Consider the following 19,063-nt stretch of genomic DNA (forward strand, 5'->3'; position numbering starts at 1 on the left):
CAACATAGAAACAACACTAAATGAACTCAATAACAATTTATATATATATATGTGTGTCTTAGGGTTTCTATTGCCGTGATGGAATGCCACGACCAAAAAGCAAACTGGGAAGGAAAGGGTTTATTTGGCTTCCATATCACTGCTCATCATTGAAGGAAGTCAGGACAGGAACTCAAGCAGGGCAGGAACCTGGAGGCAGGAGCTGATGCAGAGGCCATGGAGGGTGCTGCTTACTGGCTTGCTCTCCATGGATTGCTCAGCCTGCTTTCCCAGGGATGGTACCACCCACAATGGGCTGGCATCTTCCTCATCAATTGCTAATTTAAAAAATGCCTTAACTGGATCTTAGGGTGGCATTTTCTCAATTGAGGTTCCCTGCTTCCAGATAATTCTAGCTTATGTCAAGTTGACATAAGACCAGCCAGCATAGTGTGTATGTATGTATGATTATGCATATATGTAATAATAATTAAAGAAGTCATGAATTTGAACGAGACTGGGAAATGTCAGAAAGAGTTGGTAGCGAGAGAAGGAGGGGTGGAAATGAATGACATACCTCCAATACTCATGTATAAAATTTTCAAAAAACAATTAAAAAATATAAAAAGGAAGTCTCTTAAGTAAAGTTATACATTTCTAAACAAAACATTATGCTTGAATGTTCCCAATGACATTATTCCTATTAGTCAAATGGTTATGACTTAAATGCCTGTCAAGCGATGAATGAGAAAACAAATGTGATCCATATAGCAAGATGCTGTAGATCCACAGAAAGGGATGATGTGCTGACCAGGGCATGCAGAGACAAGTCTTTAACATACTGTTCTAAGTCAGTGGTTCTCAATCCGTGGGTCTCAACCCCTTTGGGGTTGAACTACCCTTTTACATATCACATACCAGATGTCCTACATATCACACATTTACCCTGGAATTCATAACCAGAGCAAAATTACACTTACGAAGTAGTAACAAAAATAATTTTATTGTTAGGGTTCACCACACTATTAAAGGGTATTAAAGGGTCGCAACACTAGGAAGGTTGAAAACCATGTTCTAAGTGGATGCAGCCAAACATACATGACCATATACTGCATGATTCTAGTTACCTTCCAGCACCAGGAGGGAGATTATAGAATTTGGTAAATCCTCCTTTCATTCCTATGCAGTGCTTGGCATGACTGCAGAGCCTTGTGCATGCTGGCTGGGCATATCCTCTACCATGGAGCTACATACCCAGCTGTATGGGAATGCCTCTGCTAGTGAGAAAGTTATGGTCAATATGGCAGTGGATAGCATTGTAAGTAAAGGATGTTATGAGCCAAAGATCTGCAGGCATGGCATTCATTCCAGATGTGGAGATATCAGACCATGTCCTCAAGACATTAGAAAGGGATTCACCTGCTTTCTCCCTACATCCCCGATGCTTGAACTTCTTTTTTATCAGATGCTGTGTTATACTGGTTCAGTGCTAGACTCTGATTTATACTATATGAGTCCAGCTCTTATTTCAACCACTCAGTAGTAGCTTTGTGTTCTGAAGTTATATGGTCTCTTTCTTTAATTATGAACAGGACTTAGCTATAGTTTTGACTTAATAGTCTTAATTAAAGGTTTAAACAAAGTAACTGCATAGATAGATTTGTACTGTGCTTGGTACTAGAAAGAAAAATAAACATTAACCACTATAGTTGCTTTTAGTGTTTTTCTAAGGATTTTATGTTATAGATGAGAAAAATAGAATACTCCCATTTGGCATCCGTGTTTTTCGTAAAAACCATTTGAGCAAAGTACAATGATATACATCTATATCTTTCTATTTATGAAGTGTCATAATAAAGCCCCCCACACTAATTATAAAATAAATTAAAGAGACAATTAGTAAGTTGGGCTTTTAACCTAGGGTGGAGTCACTTGAATTTGGAATATAAGTCTGGCAGAGAACAAGGATGCACAGATTGGTGTTCCTAGTCTGCTAAGCTATGGACGAAAGCCTTAGCCATGGCAAGTTCACCCAAGTGACAAATGTCGCCGTGAAGCCCCTGCAGACAGGGGACTCCACCCAGGAAGGGACAAAAAGTGGCCATGTGGTGAGTGAAAGCTGTAGGTTGGATCTCCAGAGCTGGGTTTTTGACACTGCGTCACACCCCTTTCTAAAACGCTCCCCAGACTTCTACAGGCACTGGGGGTAAAATTGAAGTGGTGCTCTGATCCCATGATGCCTCCTGATTGGCTCCTGTCTGTCTTTCCAGCTTCACTGTGCAACCCTTGGCTTACTGTGCTCTCACACAGAAGTTGGCAAACCACAGCCAGGATTTTTCAAGTTTTATTGGGACATAGCACACTCATACGTTTATGCATCTCAGGTGGCTGCTTTCACACTGGAATGGCGGAGCTAGGCCTTATAGACAGAAACCATATGGCCCACAATGTGAGCACATGGTAACATTTAATGAAACCCAGGAAATGAGGTCTGGTTGAGGGTCCAAGAAGGAATGGCTTTGTTCATCAGCTAAGAATGTTTGCTGTAAAATAAAAGCAATGTTGGTGTGTGTGTGTATGTATATAGGTGTGTGTTGTGTGTTTGTGTGTGTAGGGGTGTGTTATGTGTGTGTGTGTAGAGGAGCGTGTATATGTAGGGGTATATTATATGTGTGTGTAGGAGTGTGTGTATGTGTTGTGTGTGTGTTTGTGTGTGTAGGAGTGTGTTGTGTGTGTGTGTAGAGGAGTGTGTATATGTAGGAGTATGTTATATGTGTGTGTGTATGTGTTGTGTGTGTGTACAGGGGTGGTATAGGGGTGTGTTATGTGTGTGTGTGTTTGTGTGTGTGTGTGTGTGTATGTAGAGGTGTGTTATGTGTGTGTGTAGAGGAGTGTGTATATGTAGGGATATGTTATATGTGTGTGTGTAGGAGTGTGTGTGTGTGTGTGTGTGTGTGTGTGTATGTGTGTATGGGTGTGAGCATTGAAACCCTCAATTCCCTCAACCATCCTGACTATCCTACTCCCATGACCACCAAAGATGCTTGGAAAACACTCCTGCAGGACTTGTGACTTTGGGACACACATTTTGCCAAACACTGACTACTTTGATTTGGCTTTTTGGCTAAGGTGACTTTTGTGTCTTTGATTGCTCTCAGACCTACATGCTATAGACAGTCTCCTACCACAGCTCTTAGGGAACATGCAGTGGAAAGGCAGTGACTCTCAACCACGTGATGTTGTACCCAAGCCACTTCCTAACCATAAGGAAAGGTAATAATCGCATCCAGCACACACATTACTCACACTGTCCTATTTAATGCGCACCGAGGAGGGAAGCACCTGTTATCTCCGTCATAGATGAGAAAACTAAGGAAAAGAGAAGTGATGTCAATGGTTCCAAGGTGTAGTCGCGCATAGTGAGGATAGTTCTAGGAGTAGACAGCAGTTCTGACAACATAGCACCAATTAATTTGCCTTAGTAATGGATCCTCGTTGGATGCTTGGGCTAACGCCTCATCCTTGGGTAGAAGTTTACAGTTTATTAAATAGGCAAGATTATCCTCATTTTCCAGACTAGTAAATTGAGGCATGAAAAGTTAAGCATTTTGCCAGTGTTATGGAAACATTTGTGAGGCAGAAGACTATCAAGGGTTGTGCCTCTCTCCACTCTTCCTATTGCAAACAGAGGTGAAATAGAACCATAGGCAACTTCTTTGTAATGGAGCATCCATGATTCTGGAGCTTCTTGAGTATTGAATCAGAGTACATGATCTATTGTGGATGTCGTAGACTGCACATGTATCGTATCTGTCAATCACATACTGACATTCTCTAAGGAGGACATTCTACTGAGAAGTATGTCTTAAGGGAAGAAGAGGAATGATAATAATAATAATAATAATAATAATAATAATAATAATAAACATTGGTGACTCACTATTATCTCACTAAAGGGCAGTTAAGTCTATCTTATCCTCACAGAAAAATTATGTGTGTGTATTTGTATGTATGTATGTATGTACATAGGTATGTATATACACACACACAATGGAGCCAACTTTCTTTTAGGTATATCTGTGATTTTTACACTTTTATATTATGTTCTGTTTCCTATTCTGTGTTAACTTATAGTAAATAAACTTACAAAACCCACAAAATTTTAACTGTAGGAGGGAGGATGATGGTGGACTGGTTTTTTTCCTCTACATTTGTCTTTTCTTTACATTTTCCCAATGTAACTTTAGCTCTCTCCTTCTTCCTCTCTTCCTCCTTCCATCTTTCCCCTCCCTTTGTTCCTCTTCCTCTCCCCTTCTCTGAGAAGGTCTCACTTTGTCACTCAGACTAATTTTGAAATCCCAAACTCAAGCAATCTTTTTTTTTTCTCAAGAATATATTACCTCTCTAAGAAGAAATTTTTCATGATGCATGTGGCTATAGACTAAGTATCTGTAGCCTTCTCCATAGTCATAGGTTGTAGCCCAAACTCAGAATGGGATCAGAGGACAGTATTGGAGAAATATGTTGTTCAAGGGCCTGGTCCATGGTGTAATAGCAGCCAGCACAGATTTAGACACATGCTTTTAGGGAAAGATGTTGGTATACTAAATGTTGGGGTCTGCATCTTCAGTAAGGGCTTGCTCTGGTTGGGTTTGAGCCTTTATATCCAACTACTAACAAGATGCCCCCACTTTTGACATAATTTAAATATTTATTTATCTATATATTATTACTTATTTGTGTGTGTATGTGTGTGTGTGTGTGTGAGAGAGAGAAAGAGAGAGAGAGAGAGAGAGAGAGAGAGAGAGAGAGAGAGACAGAGAGAGAGACAGAGAGACAGAGAGACAGAGAGACAGAGAGACAGAGAGAGGAAGAGAAACAGGTCCAATAGGGCTTAGGAGTCTCCTAAGACTGAAAGACTGAAATGCTCTTCACTGACACATTGTAAATCAGGTGCTCCCAAATGGAGGACTGATGACAAATGGAAAGGAGCACACCATGGAGCAGATACAAATTGGCAGTGCAATTCCAGTAAGAAAGGCTGATATCCGCCAACAGCAGGGTCACCGTCTCCTGGCTGAGACTAGAGCTTGTCTGGACCCAGCTATCCTGGGAGCTCTTGAGAAAGGGTTGACTCTGCAGAAAGGGTGTGAATGATTTGGAATGATGAGAGGTTCTATGCCATAGTGGCACTGGAGTTCACACAGCTTTTCAGTGGGGTGCTTAGAGTGGCTTCCAGGATTGATACTTAGCTTTGCGTAATAGATTAGCTGTCCCTGAGGTGGGAATGGTAGCAGCAAAAACAGAGTGGAGGAGAACACTGGAGTCTGGCCACCTTTACCCATGGACTCATGGGTAAAGATGGGAACACTTGAGGGAGGTCCGCTGCGAGCCACCAGGGCACCTGAGATTGAGCATGCCTGCCTCCCAAGTGCCGTGCCATGTGCTCTTTCTCACTCTGCTTAGCAGGGAGAAGATGAGAGGCTCTACTGCAGACATCCAGCAGGCATTCTGAATTCATCAGCTCGGCTCCTGCAGGACTTCCTGGTATCAGTGACTGTGGTGGCAAAAGAAATGGGGACAGACTTCCAGCCCTGAGTGCTGTCTTAGTGGAAGCACGTGAGCCTGGACCCATGGATCCCTGCTTTGCTGAGGACACTCGTTGGAATTATTTCTAGCCACATGTTTAGCACCCCTGGGCATTTCCAGAAATACTTAAGGGAAAAGAATTCATTAAAGGCTGGGGTGAAGCCGGGACACACATAACTGGTGAAGTGTGAGGTGTTTTGGGAGAGATCATTTAAATAACTCTGGCCAGAGGTTATTAAAAGCATATGATGCTCTATGGGCTCAGTGCTTTTCTTTAAGTAATTTCACTTCTGTGGGCTACTGGCTATAACAATCCCAAGGGTCTGCCTTGCAAGGATTTCATTTTTCTTAGAGTCAAGAAACACCACAAACTAGTGTTCATGTATGGAGGCACCTGATCTGGGGATCCTCTCCGTCTGCCGTCACTTGACTACGGCCTCTTATGCATATTTAGTCTTTCCTTTCTCTCATGTGAGCTAGAATGGCAGACGTGTGATACATAAATTTACTAAAGATGACGAGCGACTGACAGTAGCTGGATTCAGTTTCTGTCAGAGGAGGAGGCCTTAATGGGGTTCACTATGCTTTAGTAGAAGGGCTAATTGTGAAAGGCCACTGAGGGGAGACAAGGGAACTTCCTGGAATCTGTTAATAATATATGTCAAAGGCAGCACAAATGACTCACACCATTATTAATAAGCCTCAAGTCATTTGGCCTCAAGTTCATAGTCTCATTCAACACATGCCTCCCTTTTGGAGGGAGGCAGAGGGGAACCATCACTGCTGACATAGCAGACACATGGAAGATGGGAAATCCTCGTGGGCCCATCTCTTAGACAGTAGCTGGTGAACCAGCAGGAAATAGAAATGTTATCTTATCTTGTGTAGGCTATATAAAGCCATCCCTGAGGAAGACAAGGGCCTTTGCCTATAACAAATGTCCTGGGATAACAAATATCCAATCATGAACCTAAAGATCAGCTAAATGTTCTTCTGATTGGGAACTCTGTTTGCTTCCCTTCATCCCTGTTCAGTCTCTTGGCTATCTGTCTTCACTCTCTCTATCACCGGACCTCTGCCATTTGATGGAGATGCTTGAAGATGCCATGAGATTCATAGAATCATGAAAAATATTTTTTTAAAAAAATTTATGTATCCAAGGGATTTACCAAAACCAGCCCAAGCATACTTTATAGAATCTCATATAATTATGATTTTTAATAATGTATTTAATACTTGGGCCATTGGAGAGGGAAAAATCTTATTTATAATGGGCTAAGGAAGAGGAATGAATTACTGAAAGTTCTAGAAAGGGGGATCAATAAAATCCAGTCAACTGTAAGTTTTATGAGTTAATTCTACTATAGGAACAGCTTTTAGGGCATGCATATATTTGATGGTGTGCTGTTTTTTAGCCCCTTCTTAAATAGCTCATAACTAAGAAGATCCATCTCAGATATCAGGAAGGCGGTTTGAACTGACATGAAACAAAAAAGCAGTCTACTACTTTATGATTACATTTCACCATGTATGACTAGTAATTGTTTTCACCATTTTCCAATGCCATGAAGGGAAAAAGGGCTAACAGAAACAAACTTTAGAACAAGTTGAAACAAAACAAAACAGCCCCTGTACATCTCTCCTTCAGATGCCAACCTCAGCTAGATAGCTCTTCTGTTTGTGGGCTCATATGCATACACTAAATCTTGCCTCCAGCCAGAGAGATCCCATGAGACCCTAAGTGGCCCTGGACATAAACTCATCAGTGATACCCCACATCTCCCGTTGCCACAGCCAGGGTTGTCCCTCTCCCAGTTAGCTCTTGGTCCCTGTATCTCTTCTCTGCCCTGCTTCTCTGCCTTAGTGTTTGTTTTCTGTTCCTCACACTTTCTTTGGCCTTGCCCATCTCACAGCCTGGCACTTGATGTTCTTTGAGGGTCCCTCGACAACCACCTGCTCTGCTCCTTTATTCAGAGTCTGCTCAATAGTTACCTCAGTAGTTGCCTCCCTACACAAGGCACCCCATTCCTTATAGTCCTCTGCTATGTTTTAGTTTTGTTCAAGGTACTTTCTACCTAACATGTCACATTACACACACACACACACACACACACACACACACACAGACACACACAGACATATACACACAGAGACACAGACCAATAGGCACACACAGACAGACACACACAGACACACATAAACAGATACACCCAGACACACACAGAGAGGTATACACAGAGACATATACCAATAGTCATACACAGACACACACACACAGACACACACACACAGACACACACACACAGACACACACACACAGACACACACAAACAGTCAGACACAGACACACACAAACAGACATACACACAGACACATACACACAGAGACACACACAGAAACATAAACATAGACACGCACACACAGAGACACACACAGAAACATACACATAGACACGCACACACAGAGACACACACAGATATATATGATCACCCACACACAAACAGACACACACACACACACACACATACACACACACACACACATGTCATCAGTCCTTATTTCATTTGCTGTTTTCATTGCCTATGGTAGCACTCACTACATACTTGCTGAATAAATGAAACTGAGATATTCAGAGCAGCACATTTCTTTTTAGATAAGCCCACAAAAAAAAAGGCTTCTTCACTTCTCAGTTTAAAACTGTTCAGTGCACATCAAAAATCTTGTGATAATTTTTTTTTCAGATGCTCTGACCTCTGTGTGACCCTCATCTAATTTCGTTGGAACCCACATTACCCAGCCATAGAATGGGAATCAAAGTACCACTTACCTTCCTCCCAGACACTCTAACGAAGCGGGATCTGAAACATCTTCCTGGCTGAGAAGACAGCAGATGATCAGGCTGCGATGGGGACCCCAGGAGGGTGGGAGCTGCGTGGAGGGTGGGAGCTGCGCGGCTCTCTTCTCCATTCTTGCACAGAGTAGGCGCTCATGCACCATTTATCAGAGTTCATATCTGTGGGACCCACACTGCACCTGTCTCTGCACCAGTTGTCACGGAAGCCAGCCCCTCCACTGGCCTAACCGCTCTCAGAGCAAAGAACCAAATCTGGCTTCGATGTGACGCAGGCTGCTTTTTCTAGAAGAAGCTAGATTCGCACCACGTTTGATGAGCAAAGCTCCAACCGGCGCCTTCTTTCCTTTGAGTACAAGGCAGAGAATTTCAAGCAAGAGACCATTTCAGACCAGAGGATTCCGTGTCTTGGGTCTAACTTTGTTCAGAGACCCTGACTAATACAGTGACTCCTCTTTAGGGGTGAATTTCTTGGTTCTGCTCAGCAGATAGTCTCCGAGTCAGACCCGAATAGAAACCATCACAAGGGGGTTGGAATCAGCTCCTGCATCACGCTCAAGAGGGATCAGTAGAGTAGATAACACATAGCCGTCCACCCACCTCCTTTTTTCTTGTCTTAGTCTTCTGTTCCATCCCCCACTGACACCCTAGTGCTCCTCAGACTCCTAGACATTTTAGGTTCTAGCTGGTCCTGAGAATACTGCTAGCCCTCCAAGGTCTGGCCAGTTGGTATCACAACTGTTTTCTCTTTCGCTCTACCGTTTAGAGAAGCATGCTGTAATTTCCTCAGCAGAAGTGAAAGTGATCAGTGGCTACCCGTGGGTCTGTGCAGGCCCTAAAAAGAGCAAGAAGGAACCAAAAGGGAGAGAGCAAGGGAGGGTGGGAGACACAGAGAGAGAAAGGCCGGGGGGGGGGAGGGAGGGGAGCACAAGGAGGGAGAGGGAGGAGAGGAGAGTTAGAGCAAGCCCTACAACTCTGCCCACTTGGTGGAAGGAAATGAAAATGACTTCAGTTTTACCATTGATTAGGCAGGTGCTAGTTACATTTTTGTTTTGATTTTACACACTACCTTTAACTGGTACTTCATCATTTGCCTGAAGAGAATCTAGGCAAGGGTGGACAATTTAACTTGTCAATTTGAAAATGAAGAAAATATTAGTGTGCCTTTTGTTGCCTCTGACATAAGGCCCAAGTTAATTCAGGGCCCTGGTCACCATTTAGGTGGTGAACAGGTGTGCCATTTTAAACACATCTGTAACAGTTGAACAGTGAGTGATGCGTTCCGTGGCCAAAACAGTCAGAGCACCGGTGGCCTGCAGAAATGTCATGCCAACAGAGCAGTGTGCAATGGCTTGGGCATTCAGAGCTGAGCCAGTGAGTGTCCTTGATTTCAGGACCCCATCAGAAGGGTCTCGCCCAGTCTCCCCAGTTGCACTAAAATCTAAATTCAGTAGAATCCTTTAGATAGACTGGTTTCTAGATCATCTCCAGGATGATTAAGTAACAGAGATGTTAAAAAAAAAATTCAATGCTTTACATAAAACCTCTATGGAAACTCCACAGAAAGGTGTTGCTGCAGTAACTGGTAGAAACAAAGTAACTACTATGTGTCAAATTGTCTCCATGGTGGCAGGATCATTTTCTGCTACACCTGCAAACTGTTCTCAAGAGTTTCCTGTGAAATAAAAAGTTATCAGGATCAAGTGAGGATTGTTGCATGAGAAATGGAGAGCATTTGCAAGTTAGCAAGAATAGAAGATTCTGACTATAAGAAGACAGACATTACATTTGCTGACAGAATATTGGCAAAGTCCTTGCCCATATCATGTGTCTCTGCTGAACTGAGTCTTTTTTAGACTTTATTGTTAATATCCAAAAACCCAAAGGTTCTGGGTTAGTTTCTAGAAGCTAGGCTTTTAGCAGTGGTCATTTTTGTTTTTCTGTGTTTACTGGATCAGAAGATGGGAGGCCAATTAACAGATCCTCTCCAGTGACTACAGACTGTCTATTTGAACTTTTTTTTTTTTTTCCCTATCAGGGGAATATATGGGAGGTGTATATTGATTCTGCCCCTGGCTTTATTTTCTTGCTTTATTTCCTCTTTGCTTTTGGTTCTTTTCATTTGCCTTATTTTCCACTTTCTGTTAGATGTGTTCTTCAGAGCTGCAGCAGAGGGAGAAGGAATACAAGTTACATAAGCACAACTGATCTTAAAGTGATACATTTCTAAAGTCATCGGCCTGTACTTGTCTCTCCTCACTCCACAGAACAATCCATTTAGACAGCTGTCCTTCCTCTCCATGCTCCGGAGTAGCTTAACTCTTCCCTGAATCTATGCCTACTGAACTTGAGTTTTCTTCCTAGTCTTTTACGTTATGTGTTTTCTTGTTGACAATCCTTTCCTCAAAAAGAATTAATGCGAACTATGACCTTAGCTTCTATTAGTCATCATCAGGGGAATGAACACAACAGCCTATGTCTCAATGAATCTTTTTCCTTGACAGTTCCAGGAGGCCTGATTAATCTCCTTAGATTCATCATGTTCTTCTACCCTGTCCAGTGACTGTGTCCTTGCATTTATTTTTCACTGTCTAACCCATCATAATTATTTAGTGTTTGGCCATTTCATATCGTTTCTCATTCTTCCTCTCTCTTGATTGCCCCTCACCACCTCTAGACTTTGCCCATCTTTATCTTTCTCATATTCATCTGTCAGTCTGCCCATTCCTCCTCCTCATCTATGTTTCTCTACAGGTTTAAAGGTAACAGCAGAGCTTTCATATGTGCTGTTGGAAGCTATGTTAAGTCCTGGGAATTATTGGAAAGGACAAGGAACTAATCTACCTGTGACTGCAGTCCTAAACTCAGTCTGGGCTGCCCACACTCCTGTCAAGAAGGCAGAACAAACTCTGCAAGTTCCAACTGCAGAGAAGTTAGATGGACAAGTTGGCCTGTAAATATAGCTGGCCTGGGGTGGATGAAGGTAGAGAAATTTGAAATGAGCATTGGTGGTTCCTTTAAATATAAGACAGAATGAAGATGATCAGACTTACTTAAGAATCAAGCCTATGATAGAAAGACCTATTGTTTTTATAGTTTCTGATTGCTCTACTTAAATTCTTTCTTGAATCCATTAAAAACTGGCCTTAGGGGCCAGACACGGTGGTGAACATCTTTAATCCTAGCACTGAGGAGAAAGAGGCAGGTAGATTTCTGTGAGTTCGAGGCCAACCTGGTCTATATAGACAGTTCCAGGCCATCCAGAACTAAATAGAAAGATCTTGCCTCAAAACCAACCAACCAACAAACAAACCCACCCACTCACTCACTGCTCTTCTTTGTCTTCAATCCAAACTGGTTTTAGCAGAACCTCCATTGGATTGGTCAACATCATGGGATGCTCAGCCAATAGGCAGCACATGTGCCTCATTCCAGCCTCCTCATCCCATGAACAGTGCTGCTGTAGTCCCCTAAGGAACACTGCTTCCTTGGCTTCTCTTCCGCTTTAATCTGTCTCCTGCCTCATAAGCCCAAATGGATCTCAGACTTCATCATGCTTCAGCATCACAGGAAGAGTGTGTTCAAAAGCACACTGTGGGGCTCATTCTTGGACCTCTACGTCAGTGTGGCTGGAACGAGGCCAGATAAGTTACATTTTTTTAGTCTCTCGGAGATGTTTCTATGGTGGTCCAGGACTGTCTTGTTCAGAATCATGGAAGTAGCTATGGCTTGTAGGTTTCCTCTCCTAGGTCCTCATCTCTTCCAAGTCACAGTGTGGGAGTCCCTTAACCTCTTGGGACATTTCATTTTTCCATAAACACCACAACTTTAGGTTTTAGATATAATTTCTACACCAAAATCTGACACACGTTTCAGTAACCCGAGTGTCACATCTGAACTTTAAAGTCACATACCCAACTGTACATTCTTCACTTCCTAGATCCCAGAGGGCAACTCAGGCTACCCCGCTTACTCATCTCCACTTCTAACAAACATGCAACCATGTCTGTCATGCTGTATTCTCTGTTTCACTTCAGGAAGTTGGATGCTGTATCCTACCTGTATCCTTCTAATCATTTAGACCAAAAGTCTTAGAATTGCCCAATTCCTCTGTTTTTATCTCCCACATTAGTGAATCCTGTCATCTCTGACTTCAAGATAACATCCAAAACTATGACATGTTCCCTTCATTACTGTTACCATGGCCAATTATCATCATCTCTTTCCTAGGCCACAGACACACTCTTTAGTCTCCTCCTCCTCCTCCTCCTCCTACCCCTCCTCCTCCTCCTCCTCCTCCTCTTCCTCCTCTGAGCCTCTCCTTACACTGTGCCTGTCCCCGAGTCTGTTCCCAGTCCCTCAATCTGTCCACAATCTCTCAGCCATCTCTCTATCTCTTACAATCACCTCCATGTCTTTGCTTAAGCCCTGTGTCATCAGAGAGCTTGTCCTACATAACATTCCCATTCACACCACTGACAGGGTTCCTCTTGTAGCCCTGTGAGCTCTCACCCCGTACTCTGTTTCTCTCCATAGAACTTACCGCTACCTGAAAGGTTAATGCTTTGTCAGTGTTATTTTACTTACTTTCCTCCACCCTCCACACCTGCTAGAGCCCAAACAGGCTCTTTTTATCTGTGTTCTGCTGTGTGGGTAGCTCAATGTGTATGACTGAATGAATGGATGAGCCCACTCGCTCTGGCCTCATTGGCACTAACTCTAAACAGCTGAGCTGATAGAGCTGAGTGTCATCCAGGATAAAGGAGAAGAATGAAGCCAGGCCCCCATGGCCAAAGCAAAATAGAAAATAAGACAATAACCAGTAAATTGGAGCAAAGGAGCTTTTTGCTTGTTATAGGATAGTATGGGATCAAGGGTGTCAGCCCTTGCTGAAGCTACCCTTTTCCTTTAGGATACATTTTCTGTTATAAATTACTACTGCTCTCCTGTTTTACTTTGGTAGGAGGCAACTGCTAGCACATATAATTCCCCTTATACTTTCATGTCACTACGTATATTTGTGTTTACATGCAGATTCTGCTCATGAGAGAAAACATGAAGCATTTGACCTTTTGAGTATAGCCTTTCTCATGTAACACGATCTCTGGCTCTAACCATTTTCCTGTAATGGCATAGTTTCATTCTTGTTATTGCTAAATAACACTCCATTTTATATGTGCGACCTGTTTATCTGTTAATGGGCTTCATTTATTTGAAAATTATATTTCCTGTTACTTATTCACTGTTTTCTTCTTTCCTTAACCATGGCTTTACCCATATTGGTCTCTTTCTTATTGGCTTTTTCTCTTTTAAAAATTTTATTCTTTCTTTTCCTTCTCTCAGAGTAACTTTTCTTCCAACAATTTATTTTGTTACTCACTTTACATCCTGACCACAACCACCCTCTTCCAGCCCATCCTTACAAATCCCTCCCCTGACCCCCATTGCCTCCTCCTTTCTCCTATCTCCTTTCCAGCTTTCTTTCTTCTCCTGCCCTTCCATTCAGCAGTAAGTCACTTGACATTTTAACAGGCTGTTTTATGGGCTGGCATTAACACCATTCTGACCAGCCGGGCATTGCAACCCGATGTGAACACTGATAAGGTGCTTTTAAACCTTGCATGGAAAGTAGCCAGATCAGCTCATGGCTATTACTTAATGATGGCCAGAATCAAACAGCAGATTGCCTCATGAGTTCCTTGCCTTCTCACTGCATGAAATGAATTTGTGAAACAAGTTGTGACATCCAAATTCCTTCCCGGTTGTTAGGGTATAAAAGCTGTTTCTCTAAATTGGGAAAATATTGATAATCAATGAAAAATTTAAAAACTCAACATTCCATAAGTGCAGAAAACCATTACAAATGCTTTATGTATACATATATACTTTGGTAGGAAAGGCACAAAAGTGTGCTTAGGTAATTCATTATAAAAGGGAGAAATGGCCAACCAAGGTCCTCAAGCTCAACAATTAAAGAGATTCCATGTGTGTGTGTGTGTGGGGGGGTCTTCCATGCCCCCTCCCTCCTGCCCTTCCTTCTTCTTCCTTCCTTCTTTCTCCCTGTCACCTTATGAAACAGGGTCTTCTAATGTAGCTCAGGCTGCCTTTGAACTTGACATGCACTAAGTGCTGGGATAAAAAGACTCAAAAGATAATTCTTAAAAGAAAATGTATTAATTTTAGTGAAGTATGATGCTTCAAACTAGCCTGAAAAAATTACGTATCCTTTTCTTTAACTTTTAGTCTTACCATGCACATTTACAAACGACCTTAAAAACATTTTCTCTCTCTTAAGCCATTTTGCCCAATAATGTATTATGTGATCCTAAAAAGTATGTCAGTTATCCTAAATTTCTAGGCTATAAAGAAATTGAGAGTTGCTTTAAAACTTTCTTTGCTTGGAAACCAAGAGATGATAATTACACCTATCTATAGCATTTGACACGATCATCCAATACTTCAATGTGTTTTGTAATGACAAAATCAGGATGGTTAACTCAGTAGCAGGCCTCTGTAACCTATAGTCACAATCTCACCGTGTCATACACTTGGGCTCATTCTTCCTTTCTATCTTGGTAGGTATTTTTTTCAGAGTAAAGCTTTATGCAATCCAGATTTCATCAGACTGGCTTACCAACTTTCCTCTTTTCTCCCAAGTCCTGAACTGCTCAGACCACTGGTAACGTAAGTAACACTGCCTTTGTTTGAGTGTCTGCTTTGAAACTGGAAGAAATTGGGCCTCCTTGGAGATTACCCCACACCTCTCTCCTGATGCCATGGAAGGAAGCACACAGGATTTACAGTCAAGCTGAGCCTGGGCTGCACCTCAGCTTTGGTATTTAACCCAAGTGCCTTGCATAACTTCTGCTCATCCCGAACCTCTCTGCTCTTATCTGCAAAATAGGTGTGATAACACCACCTCTTTCATGAGGTTTTGGTGAGCTTATAGCAGAGAACCTAACAGGGAGAGATCAATACCTGGCCGGACCAATGAGGATGATAATGAAAGCTGAGTAAAGTGAAAGAAGTTTTCAGAACGCACTTCACACTGCCCATACTCACATAGTTAAAAAGAAGTGTAGCCTGACGTAGTGGCTTTAAACCCAGGGCTCATGAGGCATAGACAGGAGGATCTCTGTGGATCTGTGGTCAGTTTAGTCTATATACCAAGATCTTGGTCTTTAAAAAAAAATTATAATCTCATGTGCATTGGTAAGAAAAGAACTTTCTAACTTATTCTCAGTTTGAGTCCAGCTCCTTTGAAGTCCCACTGAGTTAGTACAATGTAGAATGAGCTCTCATTCTGGTGAATAGCCAGGCTGTAAAGTCTTTTATAAATTTAAATACAGTAGAATGAGGGAGGCAGACCAGAAAAGAGAACAACAGTTGGAATGGTAGGGGGAGGCAAACACACATCAAGGTCTATGTACAGTTTTGATACAATGTGGGTCAGCATCTAATAATATTCCAAAGATGATGAGAGGTAACCATGACAACCCAGCTGATGCAGGCACTGAAAGACTGAGAGATTCAGACACAGGAGAAAATAGGAGCTATTTTTCTTGGCTTTCTTCTGGCTTATAGTTTTTACTTTGCAGAAAATTTCTTATAACTTATAGACCAAACGCTCTTGCTTAATCCACAAAATCCATTAAATACTGATAGTATATCCAGACAGTGGACTAGGCTCTGGGGAGAGGAAGATAATCTCTGTCTGCACAAAGCTTCCCAGGGAGCATGCTCCCACTCATAATCAACCAGGATGCCACTCAACCTGTACAGCAGCCCTGCTGGGTCAACAGAGAGGTAGTGATGGATTTTGATGGGTATAATGCTATAGCAGCAATAGCAACAGCAATAACAAGTGGGTTAGGTGATTTTACAGAGGCAGTGAGTCTCCATACAACACATTTTTTCTGTCTTAATCATATGATATATCCAGGAAGATTGCAGAGATACCAGCCCCACAGTGCACTGATTCCTGCCATCCAGCTGCCTTCATTTCTATAGTAGAGACCTAGAGCAGAGAATAGAGTCCTGGCTCTGCTGTATTCCTGATATTTAGAGCTCACCTGCTAGGCCTTGTCACATGGCCTCACTTGAGGTTGAGACCAGGGTGAGCCAAAGTAAGTGTATACTCAGAGCTTCAAATCCTATGAGACTTTCACCCTGTGTGTCATAGAGTTGTAGGGTTGACCCTGGAGTGATATGTTTTTATCCCCTGATGGTGGGATTTGAGCTCAGGACTTGTGTATTCTAGGCAAGCACGCTAGCACTAAACAACACCAAACACCCAACCACTGGGTGATTCCTTTTAAGAACAAATGGCTTCTTGTACTTCTGCCTTAGGATCTCCTGAGTTTCACCTTAGTGCCAATCTCTGAAGTTGGGTAGGAAATGTAGTATTTTTCGTGTTTAGGAAGAGGAGGTCAGTTGAATACTAGAGAGCAATAGACATGTCTAGTAATGTAAGTTTGAAGCCTCACCTGTGACATGTCCCTTCCACGTGCCCTGATTCCCCAAGTCAGGTGGTCACTAAACCTGATGGTTTTCACCAGATGTAACAAGTTTGGTCCTATGTAAGGCTGCTGGGGTGTTTGCTTGTCACCTTGACAGGGGCTAGAATCACCACAGAAACCAGCTCTGAGCTTGTCTGTGGAAGTTCATCTAGATCAAGTTAATTGCAGCGCAGAGAGCCATTCTAAATGCAGAGGCACCATTCAGTTGGCTGCCATCGGGGCTGCATGAAAAGGGGAAATCAAGATGGACACGATCATTTGCTGCTTACTCCTTCCCAAGCAAGGACTTCACACAAATGGTAGCTTCACACTCCCGCTGCTGTGTCTTCCCAGCTATGATGCATGTTTCCCCTTTGAACTGTCAATCAACACAAACCCTCCCTTTCTTAAATTGCATCTGTGAGGTGTTTTGTCCCAGCATTAGGAGAAGTGAGAGATACAACTGCTATTGGTCAAGTCAAACGCGATGCATAAGACTGGTCCTTGCTCCTCATTCTCGTAACTAATGAGACGGTCCTTCTTAAAAAAAAAAAAAAAAAGGAGCAAACCAAGGTGTAGAGAAATCCACTAACTTGCCCAGGATCATCATTTATAAGAGGTAAAGTTAAGATTTGAACTCATATCTGGTAATAGTGCCACACTCTTGGTGGGAGTTCATACCCACTTTATACTCCACATTTATTAAGCCAGCCCAACCCAATGAGCTAGCTGAAGAACACTGTCTGGCTACTTGGTGGAAGTATACAGAAGCCTCACTGTCAGTGACTTCTAGCCTGTTACCAATAACACGTGGTTGTTGTTGTTGTTACTGATATATATTTGCCCATGTGAGAGCATTTAGAGATGAGATTGATGTTGAAACATCTCAATTGCTTCAAATTTTTAATTGCAGATTTACATGGAGCACTCTTGTTATTAGAGTTGTTGCATATGTGTGTGTCCTAGTTAGGATTACAATTGCTAATGTGATGAAATACTATGAGCAAAGCAAGCTGGGGAGGAAAAGGTTTATTTACCTTACACTTCCACATTACTTTTTACCATCAAAGGAAGTCAGGTCAGGAACTCAAGCAGAGTAGGAACCCTGGGGCAGGAACGTATGCAGAGGCCATAGAGGGGCTCTGCTTATGACTGACTTACACCCCATGGCTTGCTCAGCCTGCTGTCTTACAGAACCTAGGACTACCAGCCTAGGCATGGTCCCACTCACAATGGGCTGGGCCCTCCACATCAATAACAAATTAAGAAAATGCCCTATAGGCTTGCCTACAACTCAACCTTATGGAGACCTTTTCTCAATTGAAGTTCCCTCCTCTCTGATGACTTTAGCGTGTGTCAAGTTGACACATGACTATCCAGCACAGTGTGCATGTGCATGCACATGCTCTTGAGAATGTGGTGGTCAGAAGAAGCCATTAGGTGTCCTGCTCTGTTCTCTACATTCTCCATTCCTTACAGTACTAAGGTTCTGAGTAAGCATAGCCATGCCCAGCTTTCTTATGTGATTAATGAGGATTTGACATCATGACTTTGTGCTTGAATTCTTGCCTACCATATTAGGCACTTTTCTATTGCTGTGGAAAAACATCATGAGCAAGGCAATTTAGTGTTTAATGGGCTTACAGTTTCAGAGAGTAGGGGTCAATGGTGGCAGAACAAAGGATGTCAACAGGAATAGCTTAGAGCTCACATCTTAATTCACAAGTAGAAGGCAGAAAGCACACTGGGAATGACATGGATCTTTTGAAACCTAAGTCCATCCCAGTGATACACTTCCTCCAAAAAGACCATACCTCCTAATCCTTCCCAAACAGTTCTACCAAGTGGGGCTCAAATATTCAAACACATGAGACTATGGAGGGCTGTTCTCATTCAAACCACCACACATACTTAGCTGTTTTCCCAGCTCCTCCACCTATTTTTTTGAAACAGAAATGCTCATTCTATCTGGAATGGCTCTAATACACGGCCAACAAACCTCAGGGATCTGTTAGTCTCAGCCCCCTCCCACAGCAATAGAGAAACAAATGCAGTGCTAAACCTGTTTTGTTTTGTTTTGTTTTGTTTTTTAAATGAATTCTGGGGATCTGAACTAGGTCCTCATGATTGTGCTGCAAATGCTTTA

General features: G+C 42.5%; 1 protein-coding gene across 1 annotated transcript in view; it reads right to left on the bottom strand.

The window, feature by feature from the left end:
* Nr3c1 (nuclear receptor subfamily 3 group C member 1) overlaps nt 1–9,130 on the bottom strand; it is a 120,170-nt gene extending 111,040 nt beyond the window's left edge. The window contains exon 1 of the mRNA XM_031365559.1: nt 8,396–9,130. The gene's annotated coding sequence lies outside the window, so the exon portion shown is untranslated. The remainder of the gene's footprint in view (nt 1–8,395) is intronic.
* Nucleotides 9,131–19,063: the final 9,933 nt, after the last annotated feature.

Source organism: Mastomys coucha, unplaced genomic scaffold, assembly GCF_008632895.1.
Source record: "Mastomys coucha isolate ucsf_1 unplaced genomic scaffold, UCSF_Mcou_1 pScaffold13, whole genome shotgun sequence".
NCBI classification, from domain to species: Eukaryota; Metazoa; Chordata; class Mammalia; order Rodentia; family Muridae; genus Mastomys; species Mastomys coucha.